We start from the raw sequence: 22,507 nt of genomic DNA on the forward strand, positions 1-22,507 counted from the left end.
ATCAACTAAAGGCTCATTTGGATAGGAGCAAATTAGGAATCTTAGATATTTGAAATCCTAAAGAAATCTATGGATTTTCAATATCAAGGATTTTTGTGATGGATTCTTCAAATCTCTTTTTAGGATAAACTATACAAAATTAATATATTCCTTGCAATCACTTCCATATCTATTGTTTGGAAACAAACTTGATACAATTTATCTATATAAAATTTTTATATGCTTTCTCTCTCTAAAACTCAAAATTTGGGATAGTGTGTGAATAAAATTTTGGAGATAGTTTTTCTAAAATTTGATATGGTTTCTCTCTATAAAATTTAATATACTTTCTATCCAAAATTTAAAAATTGAAATTGTCTATCTAAAAATTGAGATAATTTCCCTCTACAACTTTTAGGTGCTTTACTCTCTCTAAAATTTAATATAGTCTCTTTCTAAAATTTTATGAAATCTACGTCATACTATCTATCCTCTTCTCTTTATCTATAAAAGGGCCCTTGAGCAAATTGCACAAGATACTGCTCTTTTCTTTAGAATAAAAGTTAATATTTGAAAATAGTGTATCCTCAAATAGTTGAAATACAACTCGCATCATGATAATGATTTGGAAATGGCGTATGCTAGGATTGACTATATATCCCAAGAAGGCAAGGACATATCAGCTGTCAACACGGTTGCTACTCGGAGGGGGTGGAATACAATCTCAAAAAATAATACCTTACCGCTCTCCTTTGTCTATTTTAATTTTGATTTTCGCCTTGGATCGTGTCTGACGAATTTGTTTCCAACAAATACCAATCTCAAAGAAATGTGACTAGGATTCTAATTTCATCAAACCAAACAAAACAATGCAAGATCAATTTTTCTCAAAAAAGGAAAATAAAAGCAATGTAAGATCAATTGCTAGAATGAAAATAAAATGCACGAAAACAAGTGTTAAGATCAATTGCCAGAACGAAAATAAAATGTAGAGAGATGGAGGTGATGATTTCATGGGGTTTGGACATCTTGGATAACTTATTCAGTCATGAGGTTTGAGTATTGCACGTGCCATCCACTAGATGCACCAGAATGGTAGTATGCATTGTTCATTCAAATACAAGTCGAGACGAACAAGATTTTTTCTCACTGAGAATTGTCAAAAATAGAAGATCTTCATTATCATCACTCTTTAATGATATTGTATACTGTATATCAAAAAGAATAAACGATAACGTCACCAAGAAAAGATGTCAATGGACTAGATCTCGCACACACCATGTACCAAAATTATCAGTTACAGTCCATGTGTCTGAGAACCTAATAGCATTTAAGCAGTATGCCCATTTTTTCCCAATGAATTGTCAAAAAAAGGTGCTCATAATTCTTCCATGGCGTACACGACTGTGAATTAATCACACATCAATCAATTCTGAGAAAGGAGTTCGTATTGAATCTAATGATTACGCAGATTCAAAGGAAGGTGTTTGCAATTCTTGAATGCAAACCAAGCTGATTGTCTTAATGGTTCAAGCTCTCAGTCGTCGTGCGTGTTGGTTAACCCACCTTGGATGTTCTGGAGCCATTTGCAATCAGTATCTGGATTAGTTTGCAGTAACATAATATTGCAACTCTCTCTAGCCCACAACTTCTCTCATTTGAAATAGGCCCAAAGTATACACCAAGCAGTCATTTTTCTTAATTTATTTGACAATCCATCATGGTGATCCTCGAGAGCTTGGATTTCTTCAGAGTTGAGGGCCAATCGAGACTGACATTTTCTTTTGAGCTTCATGGTCGAGTAGAAGATCTGCAAAACTAATGAAATGTTTTCACTGGGTCCCACAAATTTACAGTTGGCCTCTTCTAAATGCTACTGCTAGACTAGCAACAATCGGACAAAGAAGAGTTACTCTACGCCAGCTAGTAGGCTGCGGCAAGCCCTCCTCCATTTCAGCATCAGTAGAAGAGGAAGCACATGAGAACTACTCGAATCACTTTTGATTTGCATAAGCACCTGCACTATTGAATTAAGGAAAAAAAGAATGATAAATAAATGAAGAAGGGTTTAGATTAAAAAGAAAGGCATAAGAATAAGAGGTTCTTTAAACCTACTTTTTGAGTAAACGTTAATTGTTGTATGTAGATAAAGAGGTAACTACAGTATTCAAAACATGACATCCCATAAGTCAGGTGCTCTATAGATCACAAAATGGGACGCACTCTGCATTGAGCGTAGGTTGCTCTATAGATCACAAAATGGGATGCACTCTGCATTGAGAGTAGGGTTGGTGAACTCCTGAAAATCACTAAAAGAAACCAAAATCTTAAGTCGAGTTGAGCTAAAAAAAATTGCCAAAAGAGTTCCATGAACATTTACCCAGAAGCTCCTTCTTTAGCGAGTGAATCAGCAGTGGCGTTGGCCTTCAGCCATACATGCTGAAAGGAGAATTTAAAGTGCCTACATAGATCAAGTATCTCGTAAAAAATGTGTTCGAGGTGCCAAGGGCATGGTGAAGCATCAGAAGCCCAGAGTCACCTCTATCACTAAAGAGATGATACCCTCTTGTAGGGCCCCAGTTTGCGCCATAATCGAATCAATATGCCTGATGAAACCAGAGTAGGAATTGAGAATACCACCAATTTGGTCTATGAATAATCCCCAAGGGCCAGGGTTACCACATGACCGGCCATCAAACTTTAGTCTTATTTCTCATTTTCCAGTGGAAACTGGAATTCACCTTGCTTTTATCATTGCTTGCCAAGTGTTGAAGAAGTCTGTTGGTGTGGAATTTGAATGCTTTAGTATTTTTTGCTCAAAAGCTTACACCCTTGAGTTCATACGATCTTTAAGCACCTTGATATTGCCCTCCTTTCATTCAAAGATTCCAGCATTTCTTTTGGTCCATAGCACACAAATAGTTGCTGTTAAAGAAGCTCTCCAAAGGAAACAACCAACGGTCGAGCATGGTGGAGACAGTAGGGCTTGAAACGGTTGTGGGATAGATATCGCTCGTACCCAAGACGACTGAAATATTTGTAGCAGATCGGCCCATAGAGCCACAGCCACTAGCAATGGAGGAAGAGATGCTAGTTTATTCCTAAGCTATTACGCACATGATACATTGATTAGAGAAGGGGATCCCTCTCCATTGTATTTGGTCCACCATGAGTGCTCTTTTGGAATGGCGATCGAACTGAAAGTCTGTTAGGGGAACAGGTTTCAGCATGGTGAGGGGAGGGTGTCTAAATGTGCCATAGAAGGATGACATCATGAACTTTCCTTGGGAGGGAATACAAATGATTTTGTGATGTACCCTTGTAGGTAGGTAGGGAATCTGAAGAAAGGCTGAAAGGGCAGCAAACTCCACGTGCTCGTGTTCCTGCAGCGCCTTCCAAAAATTTGGGAACCATGCTCCTGATATCTCCAATGTCTTGAGGGATTGAGCCACCATTGCATCTACGTTGGTTGGCCAAAATGAAAAGTGATTGGAATAGACTTTGGAGGGGGAAATCCCCAATCGAGAGATCATTTCCCAAAACTAATACGCTCACCATATCTGGTGCTAAAGCAAATGTTTTTCATGAACTGGTTAATGCTGGCCCCTATAGAGTGCTATGCCCCCGAGGACATTGCATTCGAGGTGATACTTAATGCCTGCCAAGTGCTTGCCACAGATGGTTTTCTTGAGCAGCATAGTGCCATCACCATTTTCCCAAGGGGGCAGAATTCAACTGCCCAATAATTCGAATGACAAGACCACCTGATAAAAGTGTTCGAGTATAAAGCAATGTATTCTTATATCATTATGTACATGAGAAATTACAATGAGGGCTACTACATAGAGGGTGTGGTTTGTATAAGGCTGAGGCCCTAAACAATCAAAGTTAGGCGCACCTTCAAATAGTATTGAAAGACGTTGTTTCGGTACTGCAAATCTTGGTAACATCCTTAAAATTCATTTTCATTTATAATTGTAAAGTTTAAAGCTTCAAATTAGTAAAAATCGAGCAAATCTATGAATCTTGAAAATTAACGGTCTAGAAAACACATTACAAGATGCACTATTTCTAAGACTTGAAATCCATTATTTTTCATGTCCATACATCTCGCGGTCTTGATGAATGATTTGAGGATTTTTGGGTATTGAAACAAACTCTTCTAGTGAATTTTTTATGTGAGTCTTAATTTGATTGTTTAGGGCCTCACCCTTATATAAACATTTTCCTTACATAAATTTATAGACATAAGAATATGAATCTTAAATGCAAAGGACAAAACATTTAATAGTGCTAATACCTTCTTCTTACAGGGGTCTCCCAAACCTATTATGTTTTTTTCTGGAATAGTTTGTTCTGTTGACTATTGTATTCAGTAATAAAGAGATTTAAAACATGAGCGTATACAAAAAATATGCAACCTAGGTCATGGGTGCGCTGTACAGAAACCCGTTTAGGCCCAAAGAACGCTTTACAACAAGACTAGCAAAATGATTGTAACAAGAATGGGGACTACATGCTCAAAAAATTGCCAACAATTCCCATGGAGGAGCTAAGTCTTGCTCCTTCCTTAGCAAAAGCGTTGGCAGCCGCATTGGCATCCCTAAAGGTATGCCGCCAAGTGATGCATGTAGTCCTGCATATCTGTAAAATTTCATCGAAGATATGGTCGTGTCTCCAAGGGCAAGGTGCAGAGCAATGACATTTCTGAGTCACCCTCGGCTACCAATTTTGAATTCTAGCTAGGGTTGAAATTTTGAAGACCCTCTAAGAAAGCAAGAGCCTCCGCAAATGTAGAGTCCACAAATCCAATAAGGAGGGAGAAAGAGAGAAGAACAGTGCTGTCCATGTTTCTGAATATACCATAAATGACGGATGATACCGGGTTTCCAAGAGAGCAACGTCGAAGCTTAGCTTTGTTTGACCACTTTTGAGCAGTCTCCACAGAGATGCATGTGAGATCCTTAAGGGTCTCACGTTCAAAGGGGCCTGCCAATTGTGATGGAAATCAGTATGGCAGAAATCTCTAAAACGTTTGTGATTTTTGGACCAAAATGAGACTAGGGTTTTGACTTTTTCGATCAATGTAGGGATTGTGGCTCTCTCCTCCCTGAAAATTCTGTTATTCCTTTCGAGCCAAATAACCAACCGCATTGCGGTTATCAAGGCCCACCACAGGAGGTAGCCTGACCTGAGACAAGGGATGTTGAGGAAGGTGGAAAAGACAGAAGGGATTGATTGAGGGGTCACCAAGGACAAAAGTACAGACGGAGTAGGTCGCTCCATAGGGCCGAAGCAATTTCACAATGAATGAAGAGATGTGCGTTGGTTTCTTCAGCCTCCAAACATATGGCATATCAATTGGGTAATGGGATGCCCCTTTTCTAGATTTGATCACTGGTTAAGGCTCTCTCATAAAGGGCAACCCAGCAAAAGACTTGAATATTGGGTGGAATGAAGGAAAGCCACACTTTAGCTATAATAGAATGTGAAGGGGGGGGGGGGAGAGCAAGGAGGGTATGTGGCAAGATGATGATATGATAGGAAGCAGCCACAAAAAAGGCCCCCTATGAAACCGGTGACCAAACAATCTTATTTTCCTCAACAGGGAGTAGGAATACTGCGTGGAGGAGAGCTGCCAACTTGAAAAACTCTTCCATCTTGTGGGCCTCCTGTATTGGGGTTCCATATTTTGGCAGACCCTGATCTAACAAATTTATCGGCCACTGTAGAGCGAGAATCACTGGTTAGGAGGAGGAGGAAGAGGAAGAGGCATGGGAACTAGCTCCTAAGTGGAGCATGTCCTACCTAGGTGTCGGACCAGAACAAGACCCTCTTACCCTCTTTCGGATGAAAACATATGTGATCTAAGAAGAGGTTGCGGCTGTGGAGGAGGGATCTCCAAAACTCTGAGATGTTACCCCTGCCCCTTCACGTTGGGAGCCAAGCATGATCCAGGGCAGTATTTGCGACAAATAACATCTCTCCAAAGATGATTGGGTTGCGTGGCAAAACGCCACCACCATTTTCCTAGAAATGCATATTGTTAAACTCATAGTTACCAGGAGTGGGAGCGTCGGATCGAGGGCTGCTTAAACTTCCGGAGCTCAGGGAACGAGTTTCAATGAGGATAAAAGTTGTGGATTGAGATCCCGTATGAACAGTGAACGCGTTCCCGATACATTGGGATCAAGATCCTTATTTAACGGGAATGTGTTCCATGTAAAATGAGATCGCGATCCCATGTTCATTAGGATCGCGCTCCCATAGACAATAGGAACGAGATCCCATTTAAAGTTGAGTCGCGCCCCCATCTAAAAAAAAGCGTTTCTATTTGGAATGGATCGAGCTCCATTCAATGTTGGATCGCATTCCGCTTAACCTGGAGCCAATTTCCACCTGTTCTCTCTCTCTCGACCAGACATTCACCACCTCTTCACATTCACGACCTCTTCAACCTCCGCACCCCTGATCCAATGGACCCATCTGCCAAGACATCCAAGGGGACAGGGGGGGCCAGCAAGGAGGTATGTGGCAAGATGATGATAGGATAGGAAGCAACCATAGAAAAGGCCCCCATATGAAACCGGTGACCAAACAATCTTGTTTTCCCCAACAGAGAGTAGGGTACCGCGTGGAGGAGAGCTGCCAACTTGAAAAACTCTTCCATCTTGTGGGCCTCCTGTATTGGGGTTCCATATTTTGGCAGGCCCTGATCTAACAAATTTATCGGCCACTGTAGAGCGAGAATCACTGGTTTTGAAGAGGAGGAAGAGGAAGAGGAAGAGGCATGGGAACTAGTTCCTAAGTGGAGCATGTCCTACCTAGGTGTCGGACCAGAACAAGACCCTCTTACCCTCCTTCGAACGAAAACATATTTGATCTAAGAAGAGGTTGTGGCTGTGGAGGAGGGATCCCCAAAAGCCTGAGATGTTACCCCTGCCCCTTCACGTTGGGAGCCAAGCATGATCCAGGGTAGTATTTGCGACAAATAACATCTTTCCAAAGATGATTGGGTTGCGTGGCAAAACACCACCACCATTTTCCTAGAAATGCATATTGTTAAACTCATAGTTACCAGGAGTGGGATTGTCAGATCGACGGCTGCTTAAACTTCCGGAGCTCAGGGAACGAGTTCCGGTGAGGATAAAAGTTGTGGATTGAGATCCCGTATGAACAGTGAGCGTGTTCCCGATACATTGGGATCAAGATCCTTATTTAACGGGAATGTGTTCCATGTAAAATGAGATCGCGTTCCCATGTTCATTAGGATCGCGCTCCCATAGACAACAGGAACGAGATCCCATTTAAAGTTGAGTCGCGCCCCCATCTAAAAAAATGCGTTTCTATTTGGAATGGATCGAGCTCCATTCAATGTTGGATCGCATTCCGCTTAACCTGGAGCCAATCTCCACCTGTTTTCTCTCTCTCTCGACCAGATCTTCACATTCACCACCTCTTCAACCTCCGCACCCTTGATCCAATGGACCCATCTGGCAAGACATGCCCTCTCTCACTCTAACGTCATGAACACATTTGTCAACTTCATAGTGAACGGACTCTTTCTCTCTCCTCAGAAAGCACAACAATAACAAAAATCTACATACCCATCTCAACCTTGTTTGCTAGCAGTTGGGGACCTCCATGGAGATCTCCAAAAGGCCAAACAAGCTCTGAAAATGGCTAAAATCGTTGATGCAAACGATCCCTGGATTGCAGGCAATTCCATGGTTGTGAAGCTTGGTGATATCCTTGACAGAGGAGGAGAAGAGCTCAAGCTCCTTTATTTTTTAAAAAAACTCATGCAAAACACAGAGAAATCAAATGGGAAGCTGTTCATTTTACATGGAAGCCATGAAAACCTAAATATACAAGAGGATATCAGGTATGTTATAAAAGCTGACCTTGACGAATTCAAGAATTGGGGTGACTAATTTTCTATAGGAATTCAAATGAAAAACCTTTGTAAGGGATTAGAAAAGCAACTTTTAATGGAGGATATGTGGAATTAGGGCTAGAATAGCTGCATTGAGTCTTGGAGGCCCAATTTCTATGAGTTTTTTATCTGATAACCCTATTGTTTTAACGGTGGGTGGCTCTATTTTTATTCATGGTGGGATCCTCCCCAAGGATAGAGTTCTGGGAACGTAGGGATCACGATCCTAAAATTTTGGGAGTGGGGATCTAATTTGTTCGGGAACCACGTCTACAATATTATGGAATGAGTTATGTGGGATAGTAGGAGATAGATCCATGCGATAGGAGGAGCGAGCTCCGTTGTGAATGGGATCGAGAATCCTAATAGGAGTGAGCTCCCAAAATGTTAGGAACGAGTTCCGGACGAGATCTCGACCACAGAGCACGGAGCTGGGTTCCAAAGCGAGAGTGCCACCCTAGTTGAGCGCTCCTGGTAACTATGGTTAAACTTAAGACTACAAATGGCCAGACCTCCTTGCTCTTTTGGTGTACACACCTTAGCCCAAGAGATGAGATGGAACTTGTGCCCTCCTTCTCCTGACCAAAGGAAGTCCCGCATTAGTGTCTCCAGCCTGGCAACAACAGAGGTAGGCATGTTAAAGAGGGACATTTGAAATATGGGGATGCTCGAGAGAGTTGCCTTGATGCGGAATTTGCCAGCAGAGGAGAGAAACCTCCCTTTCCAGCCTGCGTGCTGCCGAACGAACTTGTCAAAGACAGAGATCCATTGGTTGAGTCTCAGCAATCCGAGGCACAAAGGGAATCCCAAGTAAGTGGAAGGAGGTCGTCTATTGAGCAGCCCCACTTGTCAGCAAGGATTTGGACTAACAGGTTGTCGATGCATACCTCCATCATCTTAGATTTTGCCATATTGACTCTGAAACTAGCGGCCAACTTGAAGCATTGGAGAAAAAGGAGGTAGTTGACCTGTTGCCAGGAGGTATCGCAAAAAAGAAGCATGTTATCTATGTATTTGCTATGGGAAATGACAGGTCCCAGCCTTCTTGTATGGAAGCCTGTGAGGAGGCCCACTCGATACATCCTAGAGATAAAAACATTGAAAACCTCAGCTACGATGGCAAAGCGGAACGACACTAAAGGATCACCCTTGCCTAGGCCTCTCGACACTCGAGAGTATCGCTTAGGGGAACCATTGATGAACACTGAAAAGAAGGGACTAGAAATACAGCCATGGATCCACCTCTAGCACCAAAGCCCATTCTGAGGAGGGTCTAATCAATGCTCCAGTCTACATGATCGTAGGCTCTCCCCTAGTCAAGTTGCATGCCTAAGCCAGGAGTTTTGGAAAGATGACATGAGTGAATGCATTCATGGGCTACTAGGGTTCTGTTAAGGATTTGGCGATCTTTACCGAAAGCCCTTTAACTCAGCCAAGGGCAGCCTTGAGTCGATACGCCAAGACCTTAGACAAGATCTTGTAAGAGATATTAATAAAGCTAACGGGCCTGAAATTTTTGAGTTCTTTTGCCCCTTCCAACTTAAGTACTAGCACTATGAACGTAGCCTTCATGGCCTTATGAATGATACCTTAAGGAGTAAAATTCCTCAAACAATACAATGATGTCATGCCTCAAGGTGTCCTAGAAAGATTTGAAAGAGGGACAGGATAACCATCAGGTCTTCGGGCTCGATCGGAGCAAAGGTCATTAATTTCTCCAATGATTTCGTCCTCTGTGAATGGGCATTCCAACCATTCTGATAAATTAGGCGGTAGGCAGGTAAAAGAGATACCGATCATGGCAGGTCTGGGGCCTGAGGGAGTGAAAAAGAGGAGGGAGAAGAAGTCGATGGTAACTTATTCGATGAGAAGGGAATGGTCAAGAACAAGGTCCTCCACTTTGATGTAGGAGATGGAATTCTCGTGCCTCTGGTAATTTGTTACCTTGTGGAAATAGGTAGTATTGAGATCTCTGAGTTTGGGCCCGAGGGAGTGGAAATGAGGAAGGAGAAGAAGTTGATGGCAGCCTGTTCGATGACAAGGGGTTGGTCAAGGACACGGTGCCCCACTTTGATGTGGGAGATGGAATTCTCATGTCTTCGGCAATTTGCTACCTTGTGGAAATAGGCAGTGTTGAGATCTCTGAGTTTGAGCCACTTGAACTTGGCTCTTTGAGACCAATAATTCTCTTCCTTACGAGCGACGAGCTGATAGTCAAGTTTAGCTTGAGAGCAGAGCTTACTTTCACTAGGGGAGAGGGGTCTGGTTTCTTTTATTGAATTCAAGAGTGAATGGACCAAAGCAGGGCTTTGTTTTGGGAGCAAATGTTGTCGGGTTGGAAACTCCACGTTTTGGGAGCAAATGGTCAGATCTTAAAGGACCCAGATACCCCTAAAGGCCCCTTGGGCTTCGAGCACAGCCCCATATCTCTCAAATGAACGGGGGGGGCAGAGAGGCTGAGGGCTCCCCTCTATAATAATTTACACCAAATGAGGGGTTATAGAGTTCCCGGCTGCCATTGGAACTAACAGCTACAACCTTGCCTTTGGATCTTGTTTTCTTTCTGGTTTGGGCATCTGCTCTAATGAAGGCTTAAAGGGCTTCTTTTGGGCCGTCATACTTGAGGCCCATGACTTTGAGCACCTCATGAAGGTCCCATTGAGCTTTGTCTAAGTGCTCTACAAAGTTTGAGTCCACCAATGCCACTGATAGTGTTTGGACACTGTCTACAAAAGTTAGGGGTGGAGAGGAGGGTTCTTGGTGGTGGGTGGGGCTATAAGTCAATAGAGGAGGATGGTGAAAGTGGCCTATGGGAGGCTAAGAGGGAGGGGGAAAGGGAGGCGCTGGTTTAGAGTTGGTCAACATGCAGCCGAAATAGGAAGAGGGGATCCTTACCCAGCTGGGAAGGGGCAAGGAAGAGGGCATGGGGGTAATCTGTGAAGATTGTAGGCTGACCCTAATGATTGGGGGGGCGTGAGAACACCAGAAAGGGAAGTCAAAGGGTCCTCATGCAAGATGGGGGTTGTGGGAAGGAAGCCTAAAGGGGTGGGAGAAGAAGGAAGGTCAGGGGAGAGAGGGTTGGGGGTGAGGGATAAGGCGCTATTGAAATGGGGTATGGAGGGATGCAGGTTGAGAACATAGGGGAGAAAGGTGGTGGGGCTTGTAGGCAACCAGGTGAAGGGCCGCGAGGTGATAGGATTGAGGGGGGGCCCAGATATGTAATGGAGGAGGGAAGAAGAGTGAGGGGGATGGGGATGGGGATGGGGATGGGGATGGGGAAGGGGCAGGTCAGAGGAGGAGGGATGAGGGAGGAGGGGGGGGACAAAGAGCCTAATGAGAACCACAAGTGGTCTAGTGACAGTAGGCCAAGGGAGGAATAGAAGAGGCTGATGGAGGAGGGGGGTCAGGGATGGTAGGGGGGCTAAGAGAAACCCTTGGAAGAGGCAAGGCAGGGCTGAGGAATGGGGAGGGGAGAAGGAGAGTGGGGACGGAGGAGAGACCCACTCCAAGGGGAGAGGAGGATGGGCAACGGCAACAAGAAGAAGGGGAGGTCGACTAGGTAGGGGCGACGTCAGGGGAAGAGGCACCAGCCAAGGGGGGAGTTGAGGATAACTGAGATGGAGAAAGAAGGTGTGGGATGGGCGGTTGTAGATGTGAGATAATGTCCAGCTATCATAGGTATGGCAGTAAAAGCCAAGGGCGGGGATGGCTACAGTTACGAGGCTGGGGAATCATACAGCCCATGGCGAGCCACATGGGAGGTGTTCTTCGGAAGTGGCGATGGGGAGGGGAGAGATCACGTGAGGAGGGAAATTATAGCGGCATACATGAAGAGGAGGGCCAGTTGTCTCAATCTGAAGGGCCATATGAGGTCCGTCCGCAAGAAAAGATGGTGCGGCCTCACTCAGGCTAAAAGAAAGGGGTGAGAGAGCTGGATGGGAAACATGTTGAGCACGTAAAGGCAGGCATGCAAACAAGGAAGTGTCACATTGTGACACTATGAGACTCTCAAGGGGCTTGATAATGTGAGCCTCTTGCACAGGTCTAAAGGGGCCCAAGTGACACAAGGAGGGTTAACACATGCCTCAACAAGGAAGAGGAAAGGGTTTTGAGGCGGGGAGGGGATCCTTTGTGGATTGAGCTTGGGAACACCTCTGTGTGTTGGATTTGCAAAACGACGATTGTGATGGGGCTGAGGCGGATGTCTACGAGCGATCGTAGTCCAACCACCAGCTTAACTCACAAGAGGGTCGAGATCCTGGACCATGGGACTAGCTACAGGGTCCTTGTGCTCATAGACGTTGCGAGAGGAAAGGGGGGGGGGGGGGGGAGGGGGAGGAGGAAGGGGAGGGGACATCCAACCAGATATATGGAGGAATGAGAGAGGGGATAATGGTTTCCAATAAAAGTTGAATGATGTTGAGGGGTAAGAAACCAGAGGATTTCTTCTGGATCATGATGAACACCCCACAGGCCTTGCCAATCCATTTGAAAGTGGCGACGTGCCAAGCTTAAAGAAGGATGTGGGAGATTCTCAGCCACATTTTTTTGGGGTTTAATAGAAGCCATCTCCTTGTTCCACTATTGAAGGGAAAGGGTTGCACCTTTGAAATGAGGGTTAGGGCTACAGAGAGCTCTGAGGAGGCCTTCCTCAGAGGGGAAAGAGAATAGAAAGTCACCTGATGAAAGTCTACAGCATGGGAGGTCCAATGCAACCCATAGATCTCTACTCCATCTCTTGATGCCATTGACATCATCTTTGTGAGGTTGGAAGTGGTCCACCAGGGGGAATTTCATGGTTCGTTCAATGAAGGTGGAGTGTTTGCCACCAATAGGAATCGAGAACAGAGTAAGCAGGAGGGAGGTGGAGGTGGAGGTGGAGGTGGAGGTGGGGGAGGGGGACAAGGAAGGGGTTAAGGGTGTAAGGCTAAGGGTATTGACCTAGGTTGATTTGGGGGGATGGACCAGGTGGACATAGATTTCAAAGATTGGGGAAAAGGAGGAGACTGGGAAGGAAGAGGATGGGGAGCCAGAGGTCACATGGTGAGGGAGGGGATGCTGCAATGTATGAGGCAAGCTCAGGTATTGTTAGGGAGGGGGATGCGGATGTGGGGAGGCAAGGCAGAGAGGGAACCCCATCGGAGGGAGCCATGGACGTAGGCGACACAGTTGGAGGGGCTTGGAGTGGCCAAGAGCCTAAAAGAGCAACAAGAGTGAGGTGAGCCAAACCCCTTATGTGTCAAACTATTCTCTTCATGGCGGGACTTGGAGTGGCCAGGTGCTTAAGAGAGCAACACAAGCAAGGTGAGCCAAGAAAAGGATTATAGGAAGAATTGCGGTCCTCCTCATATCTGACTCTGAATGAGAGATTACAAACCTGTCTCGGCCCTTTTCCTCTTTCCTGAAAGTCGGTGGTAGAATTGGATTTGAGGAAGTCTTTGATATCACTCTGACCAATCACAGTGCAGTCCCATAGATTTAAACACCTTGTGGATGTCCTCTTGGGCTCTGTTGATCCTCTTGATTTCCTCGGAATCAGCATAGTACAATTCGATGTCTGATTCTTCTGATGGCTCGTAGTCATCATAAGAGTTGATGATCATTTCTGAGTTTTGGGGTTTATTCCAAGGGATGAGGATAACGGAAAATCTGAATCTCAGCAACAATGGAATGGAAGTGAGTGGGGTTTGCTAAGGAATTTGAGGGGTTCTTGTCTCTCCAAGTTTTAGGCACTAGGGTGCTGTTGTACTGCCATTGGAGTGGCTCAAAAATTTGTTAGCAGCAGGGGTTGGGTTGGGTAGGGTTTAGGTCAGCTAGTATCTTTGGAACAGCTAGGGTGCTCGTGGTGGTTGATTGGATGCACAGTGGTGTAGGTTTGATGAGTTGGAGTCAGCATTTTCTTTGTTTTTGAGTGGGAGGGAGGGTGCTAGAAGAGTTGGATTAGGGGGAAGGAGGCAATGTTAGTACAAGAAGCTTGGGGCCACGTGAAAGGTGTGTAATGCGGGTAGAATTGGGTAATAGTGGGCAAACATAAAGTAGGCATCTACTATATCAGGGTAGGGTGGTGGAAAAAGGATGGACTGTGGGGGGAGGCCATTGATTGGAGAGGAGTTGGAGATGTCAAAGGGGGTAGCTTTTTTGGGGCAAAAAATAAAGAAGGGGAGGGGAGGGGAGGAGGAGGGAATGATCTTGTTGTTGGTTTGATTTATCATATGAGTTATGTAGGGCGATATGGGAGCAGGAGGAGACCATGGGGAGAGAATCACAGAGGGAGGGAGGAAGGCGGATGCTAGAGAGGAAGGTCAAAGAAGGTCTTGCTTGTGTACAATCGAGGGGTATTTGATTGATGGTAAATTTCACAGATGGTGGTTTTGATAAAGCCATATCATAGATGGCATTTGATGGTTTAGGGCTTGTAATGGTAAGGTCTTAGCCATGATGAGAAAGTTCAATAATAATAGAGACTTGGTGAGGCCTGGGGTGACTAGATTTTCCACCTTCTACTTGTCCTTGAGGACCACGATTATATCTGAGGATTGGACCAATTTCAAGTGGTCAACACAAACTGATGGAAAAGTTGTTCTGGATATTATCATGGACTCAAGATTTTGGAATAAGGTCCAATATGCCTTATATGTCTTTTTCCCTTTAGAAAAGGTTCCCATGATGTTTGATGCTGAGAAGAAACCAGCTATGGGGCACATCTATAAAGCCATCGAGGATGCAAAGGAAAAAATCAAGAGATTTTTTAGGCATGATAAGAAAAATATGAAGATTATTGAAGATAAATGGAACTACCAGCCTTTAGTAAAGGTTCCTACAATGTTTGATGCTAAGAAGAAACCAGCTATGGGGCACATCTATAAAGCCATGGAGGATGCAAAGGAAAAAATCAAGAGATTTTTTAGGCATGATAAGAAAAATATGAAGATTGTTTGAAGATTATTGAAGATAAATGGAACTACCAGCTTGAAAGGCTCTTATACTTAGCAGGATACTACTTTAACCCTGGTCACTCTTTCATAGATCGTGGGATACATAGCAGGTTTCATGGCTGCATTCAACCAATGCAATGTAACACTCAACCCTAATGCTGAGGCGATGCCATAGATTTGTCTGGTTGATATTTGATTTTTAGGGTGGTGACATGTTTTTGTTATTTGTTTTTGTCTTGTTGATTTTGATGCATGGCCGAGTAACCCTTTTGTGACTTTGTTGTATGTATTATTTCTAGACATTTGGGATTTCAAGCAATTTGATGCATCTTACAATCTCTTTGAGTCTTTATTATCTGTAAATTTGTTGTGTAATATTTGTTTTTTCTTTATCACAAAGGCTTCGGGGCTCTAAAATTGCTCTAAAAACTCCGTATGCCTTAAATCTTGCCTTAAGAACTTCCTAGACCTTTTGTTTTGGCAAGGGCGAGAGGGGGAAAAGGGGGGGGGGGAGCTTTTTTGAACATTGCTTATTATTCACATGAGAGCTACAAATTGTCAATCTGCCACAAAGGAAAGGATGAACGAAACTGGGTTGAGACTGCAAACCATTATTTAAAGTACTTGTTGCAATGATTGTTTTCTAAGAAGTAAAAGGTGACAGATTTAAATCTATGACGTTTTTTTATGTTAACATCACTTCAAAAACGATTTGACAAACATTGATCTGATTAAAAGAAAAACTAATCGATTTTTCAAACATAGAGAAAAAGAAATGAATAAAACAATTTAATTTGATAAACATAAATCTGATTTAACGAATAAAACAAAAATGAAGAGTTTCCTATAGGAAATGGTGATTTTTAAATCGGATTAAAAAATAGAATCTCAAAAAAGGCAATTCAAATAAGAATTGAGTTTTGTTTATGTTTATGAAATAAATTGCCATTTTTGAGGTTAGACAAGTACATTTCAAAAATTGGTTTCTGATTTTAAAATAAAAGTTTTCATATTTAAATTTCTACCTAAAAAATGCCCCTCAGAGATTTAAACCATAGTGACCTGGGTGTTTAAAATCTCGATTTTAAAATAGCTCAAAGTGGTTTAAATCTGAAAAAAGGACCTAAAAAATGGTTTTTCAGGTGGAAATCTTTCATCTTTTTCAGCAGAAATATCCCAAAAAAAAAAAACATTTGAAAAATGCTTGAAATTTTAAATATTTCAGCCTGAAAAATCTTAAAGTCAAGAATTAAAGTTTTTCATATGTTAAATTTTTAAATTTAAAATCTGCTCAGATTTCAAAGATTTATAGGGTAAACCTTCATATTTTAAAATCTTCAGACTCTCAAATTCAAAAATTACTAAAGAATTAAAATTTATCAAATTTAAAATTTCAAAGTTACAAATTTTTAAATTTCATAGCCTGAAATCAAAACAGTGGCTAAACCAGTGCCGAATACCCAATTTAATTCTAGATTCAAGCTACCTATTAAACTATCAAAAGATTCAAAACATATTAGAAAAACAGTTCGATCTGTGAAAAATAAAATAAGATTAAACTGGTTATATTATAAAACCAGTGATTCAAAAATCAAGCATTTTTTTTATTAACTTGTTTTTTGAATCAAGTCGTTTTTTAGTAAGTGGAAAAAAACCAGTGAGTCAAAAACTTAATGGATAAACAAATAACTAAATTGAAAAAAATTCCCAAAATTTCAACTTTTGATTTTGTGAACCCAAAAAATCTTGTTATGGATCTTGTGGTGTATTTAAAGACAATCAATATAGATGATTTTTGAGAAAAGTAGATGCAAAATGATGGAAAAATAAAGAGAATGAATAATTAGAGCTAAAAAGGAGGTTTTTTTTTTTTTTTTTGAGAGAAGGTAAACATTGTATTACTGAGGAGAGATGTTTACATGGATATGCGAGTCCGATGTCGCCACTTGGGGTGACTCGGTAAAAAATGCGTTAGCCTGTCATGTACAAATAGGGGCTTATAGGAACCGCCCCATTACAAAGATTTATTTGTAGCTTTCAAAAAATAAAGCAGGGCTGCAAGGTGCCCAAATACAAAGTGTTTATGCTATGTGCATGTGGTCCTGAGCAAGAAAGGAGTCGGGCCTGGCTTGATTTTCTACTTGGATTCTAGCTCCCTTTTTCGCCAAGAGATCTGCGAACTCGTTGGACGTCCTCCATAGGTTTCAAAAGTCTATTTCGGGGGAACGCTTAATTTTTCATCGAAAGATTTCCAATTTCAGGCCTAGAATTGGTGATTCGCTACAAGGAATAACCTTGCCGTTTCCGATTCTGGGACAAAAATCGACCGAAAATCAACCGATCCCAATCTTACCAAGCAATTCCAATCCTGATCGGTAATTTTTAAGACCTTGGTCCAAAATATTTTGGAGTTGTTAACCTCTAGGTTCAAATACCATGCTTATAACTATAAAAAAAAGAGGATCGCACTCTAGCATCATTCATGTCGTTCATGTAACCATCGGTAGCGAAGACTTAATTGTCGAAAAGAAACTACCATTTAAGAGGTTGAAATCCCTTAAAAAATCATTAGAGGGTCAAATGACCACGAATAATAGTTGAGGTGTTGCTTTATCATTTTTATTTTACTAAAATACCTCCACAAAAAAATCTCAAAAAGTTTCCAAATTCCCTTTGTTTAAACCAGTCAAGGGGCATTTCCATAATTTGACCGCCCTAGAGGCCTCAACCAAATGACATAAAATACCCCTGTAATAAGCAACAGGGGATTCCAAATGAGGAACAAATAGGGGCATTCATGTAATTTAACACATGAAAGGAATTTAGTTGCCAAATGACAAAACTACCTAGTTGTTTCTCATTGTTGTTCCTCATTACTACCTGATGGAGGATAAAATTATTTTTAGGGTGCAGTTTGCATACGGATGCATTTGTAGGTGTAGAGGTAAGGTGCACCTTCAAATTTTATCATGGTATATAATTTTGACGTTAAATCTTCTTAAGATTATCTCAAAACCTATTTTTATATCTAATTATAAAATTTTAAATTTAAAAAATGGTTAAAATCAAGTAAATCTATAAACACATGAAAATCTTGAAAATGGACGGTGTAGATAATATGTTGTAAAATGCACTATTTCTAAGACTTCAAATCCTTTTATTTTTCATAGTCATACATCTCGATGTCGAGATGATCAATCAAAGGTTTTTTCAACATTAAAACTACCTTTTCCGATGGATTTTTTAGGGGCATCCGTAGTTCTACATTATAAGGCAGCATCCTTATCTAAACTTTTTTTTTTTTTTTTTGTTTTTTTAAATTTTTAGTTTTTAAGTTTATTTCTAGGGGTTTTTAGATTTTTTTAGAAATTTTAGGATTTTTTTTTTTTTTACTAATGAGTACTATTCACAAACGCTATTCTCTAGTACTGTTCACAAGGTAAAACTGTCATTACGAATATTAAGTTAAGTTAGGATATATAGGTTAATGTATTATTTGTTTGGACAATTTTGTGCTTGGAATATTAAATTATAATATATAAGAGGCGTGTGGTACCTTGAGAAATTGAAATAGAGAAAAGCTTAAGCTTTTGAAACCCTAGCTTGGGGTATGGAGAAGAAAACCTAGGTTTCTTTGATTTGTGCTTGTGTTTGACTTCTTCTTTACTGATTTTACTATTCCCTCAAATTCTCATGCATCGAATTGGTATCAGAGACCTCGATCTACACGGAAGGTACTATAGCACTGTATATAGTTACTATATCACTGTACAGAGTTATTGTAGCATCAATTTTTGTTGGTGCTCTAGGTCAACAACAAAGCAGGGCAGTTATAATAAGGGTTTAGGGTTTTTGATTTTTGGCCAAAGTTTTGCCAAAACAACAACCTAGATCTTGTTGATTTCAGCAGTTTCTTTGTTGATTATTTGCTCAGGGTTTGTGATTTCGACGAACCCAAGACAACGAGCAGGGACCTTAGAAGGGGAATTTTCCAAGATCTGCTCAGTGATTTCATAGATGACAGAATTGAGGAACTTGAAAGGCAAGTTCAGCTAGTGATGCAACAATTAACGAGCCTCAATAATAGATAAAACAATGATCCTTCAACCCAAGAGGATCTCAAGCACAAGCCTCTTCACTTTTACGCTCTGCGTGTTGAGTCAAGTGATGAGGATAGCGCCCAAAGACCTAGACGTGGGTTCATCCCTCTACGGTTTTCGATTTGAAAGATGAGACTTTTTTTTTTTAACACAGATTGCATCGAAAATCAATAAGGTGTACATTAGGATTCACCACAAATCTTTGCTGTATACTCAGATGAACAACAAGATTTCTTAAGAGATTCAATCTATGATAAGGATCAAGATGATGATGGAGACATTTTGAAAGAGACTGAAGAATATGGAGATAGAAATTTTAATAGTAAGTTTATATTAATATCCAAATTATGGCCTTTGAAAATCTCATTAATTTCAAAGAGGTAGAGTATTCACGAAATTTAGGATATTAGAATTAGAGATGCACAAATGAAATGTCGTTAACTCATAAGCCGCAAATTGTGGCACTAATTTGAGTTTGGAGTATCTTACATGATTTTCAATGGAAGTTCAAAAATCTGAATTTGATAAATTTGTATTGATTCCTTAATATACATATCAGGATCCATTTCTTGTGAAATTATTTTTACCCCAAATAATATTTGAGCCGACAAAGAAAAATAAGGTTGAAGGAGGTGGTTTTGATGCTGAATTCATCTTAGGACACTTCATAACTCGAGGTCGAGTTTTCTCCAACCAGAGGAAAATGATGGAGGGCAAAATTATTATTATTATTTATTTTTATTTAATTTCAAATGACATATATTATAGTCTTAGCTTTAGAGTTTATTTCTAGGGGTTTTGGATTTTCTTCAAAATTTTAAGGTTTTTATATTTTTTTATTTTTTTCATAAGTTTATTCACAAATACTATTCATGAGTACTGTTCACAAGCGTAAAATTATCATTATGAACTTTAAGTTAAGTTAGAATATATGGGTTAAAGTATTATTTGTTTGGACACTTAAAATATTATATTATAATATATAAGAGGTGTGCGGGGCCTTGAGGCAGTCAAGTCCACATGATTTTTTGAAATTAAAAGAGAGAAAATATGAGGCTTCTGGAACTCTAGCTTGGGGTACGGAGAAGAAACCCTGGGTTTCTTCGACTTGTGCTTGTGTTTGGCTTGTTCCTTGCTGATTTTACTGTTCCCTCAAATTCTCTTGCATAACTAATCCAGAACAATGTATTTTTATTTATAACTCTAAACAAGCAGATGGGTATTTTGTCATTTCGTTGGGGCCTCTTGAAGATATTGCTTAAATGTCCCAAATTATTCAATCTTCCCATATTATTCAAGCTTTCCAATTATGAACAAGGGCCATTTAGAAATTTTTTAAGATTTTTCTATTAGGAGGTACCTAAGTGAAATGAAAAAGAAAAATCAACCCCCTAAATGTTCATCACATGCCCATTTTAATGATTTTATAAAGGGTTTCAATCACGTAAATGATGATGATCATCATCTAAGCCTTATCCCAACTATTTGGAGTCGGCTACACAAATCTTGTTCTGCTATTTCGCTTTATCAAGCGTCATACCTTTAGTCAAACTATAAATCACCATATCTATTCTTAGCACTTCCATTCATGCCTTTCCAGGCTTTCTTCTTGCCTTTTTAAAGCCTTCCACTTGAACCAAATCACCCCTAAAAATTACAAAACAATTTTGGATCCCCTCCACACTTCAATTCCACTGAGAAATAACCAACTAAAAAAATATAAGAAATAATGTAGTTACTACAAAATATTCAGAACATAGCAAAGTTATAAATCCGAACTGCAAAACGATTGTGGTATTAGAAACTTTAGGAAGAGAATCCAACTGCTCCATATACACGGTTTTAGATTTGCAATCTACAATGTAGTTAGTCCAAAGTATTTGAGACGTAACAAAGTCAAAGTCATGATCCTAGAATGACAAGAAGCATCAAAGCACTATCACATAGAATATATTGATACTATTCTTAATTTGAGAGCTACATATGATCAGATTGTCACAAAGGAAAGGATGAACGAAACTAGGTGGATACTATAAAAGGGGCCTAGTGCTACAGTGAGTAACCATAAATATGAAAAGATAGGTGTTCCATTGGCAGGCACAGTAACCAAAATCCACGAAAGAGTAGTTTTGTCACATTAAATACAAGTCCTTTGATGCCTATGCCTTTCTGCTTCCCAAGTTTTATGGAAGAAGAAAGAAAACTATGCGGCAGTGGGCTGCAATATTAAGAAGATGAATGAACTGACCTCAGTTCTTTAACAAGGAGTGTTTATAGGTGGTAGACACCGAGTTCGTGGAGGGAGAGCAAACAATAAACATCACCTTTTTCCTTTCAGGGCACCCGGTGACCACTTCCTTGAGAAAGTCCACTAGAAACTAGTAGAGTCATTTAATGAAGATTAAACCTCACTTTCTTCACAAGAGATTGACACTACTATAAACAAAACATGACCAAGTACTTATACTATTCTAAGCCATGTTAAGAAACAAAACATACTATAAACAGAAAACTACCAATTATAAAACAACCACCTGATTTAAATGCAGGCTTCACTTCTATCAATGTTGTTCTAAACAGGTTTGAATCCCACGCTTATCACTAAAAAGATGGAATAGTGTCACCCTTGGCAGCAAAAGTCTCGTTGCCAAAAAATTACCAAAAAATAATGATAATAATATTTGGATCCAATCCACCATATTGAGATATAAACAATTACTAAAGGGTGAGGTTTGTATAAGGTGCCCATCTTATATACTATTCAAGTAAGTCACACCTCTAATTTTTACGGAAGAAGTAGTTCTTGTGTTGGAAACCTTATGACGGCTTGAAAATCCATGTTCCAACATAATAAAAAAAGTTCAAATTCTAAAAACAGTGCAAATCGAGCAGATCCATAAACACTTGAAAATCTTGAAAGTAGATGATCCAAATCACTCGTTACAAGATGCATTTTTAGGACCTGAATTTTTTTTCTTCTTTCTTTATATCTATACATCTCGAGATCGAGATAATCAATTGGAACGTTTCCAACTTCGGAACACTCCTTTCTGAAGGATTTTTGAGGTGCACCTTACTTCTATAATATAAGGTTGCAAACTTACATAAACTTTTTCCATTAGTAAATAATAGAAACAATGTAGTTACCGCAAAATATTCATAATGTAAAAGATTTATAAGTCTCACCGCAAAAGGGTCGTGGTATGAGAAGATTTAGGAAGAGAATCCAACTGCTGCATCATCCTTGCTTTTAAATCCTATTTCAGTAGACTCATACAATGTAGTTACTCCAAAGTTTCAAAGCTTTAACAAACTTACAAGCCATGATCCTTGTATGAGAAGAAGCTTCAGTATGAGAACCCAACAGTCAATTATTTTCCTTGATTTTATATCTTGGTTCCTTGGTTTGTAATCTTGAAATATGACACCTCTAGTATAGTGGTGTTCCATAGCAAGAACAACCCCATTTTCACATCCCCCATAGTTCAGTTAAGGACAACTCATATGACCACTCTTTTCAAGGCAACCCAACCAAGACTGGACACAATTCAACTTCT

General features: G+C 40.6%; 1 long non-coding RNA gene across 3 annotated transcripts; it reads right to left on the reverse strand.

Moving 5' to 3' along the window:
- Positions 1 to 1,135: 1,135 nt before the first annotated feature.
- LOC148779775 (uncharacterized) lies at positions 1,136 to 22,275 on the reverse strand. 3 transcript variants are annotated; one of them, XR_016044749.1, is made up of 4 exons: positions 22,137 to 22,275; positions 2,360 to 3,743; positions 1,898 to 1,996; positions 1,136 to 1,789 (listed from the first exon to the last, which is right to left on the reverse strand). It is a non-coding gene; the product is annotated as an uncharacterized LOC148779775 (long non-coding RNA). The 3 variants fall into 3 exon arrangements; XR_016044750.1 differs by lacking the exon at positions 22,137 to 22,275 and having other exon boundaries at positions 1,893 to 1,996; XR_016044748.1 differs by lacking the exon at positions 22,137 to 22,275 and having other exon boundaries at positions 1,893 to 2,001.
- Between the last annotated feature and the right edge of the window lie 232 nt (positions 22,276 to 22,507).

This window comes from Amborella trichopoda, chromosome 11, assembly GCF_054954075.1.
Source record: "Amborella trichopoda isolate Santa Cruz 75 chromosome 11, AtrichopodaSantaCruz75HAP2 v2.0, whole genome shotgun sequence".
NCBI classification, from domain to species: Eukaryota; Viridiplantae; Streptophyta; class Magnoliopsida; order Amborellales; family Amborellaceae; genus Amborella; species Amborella trichopoda.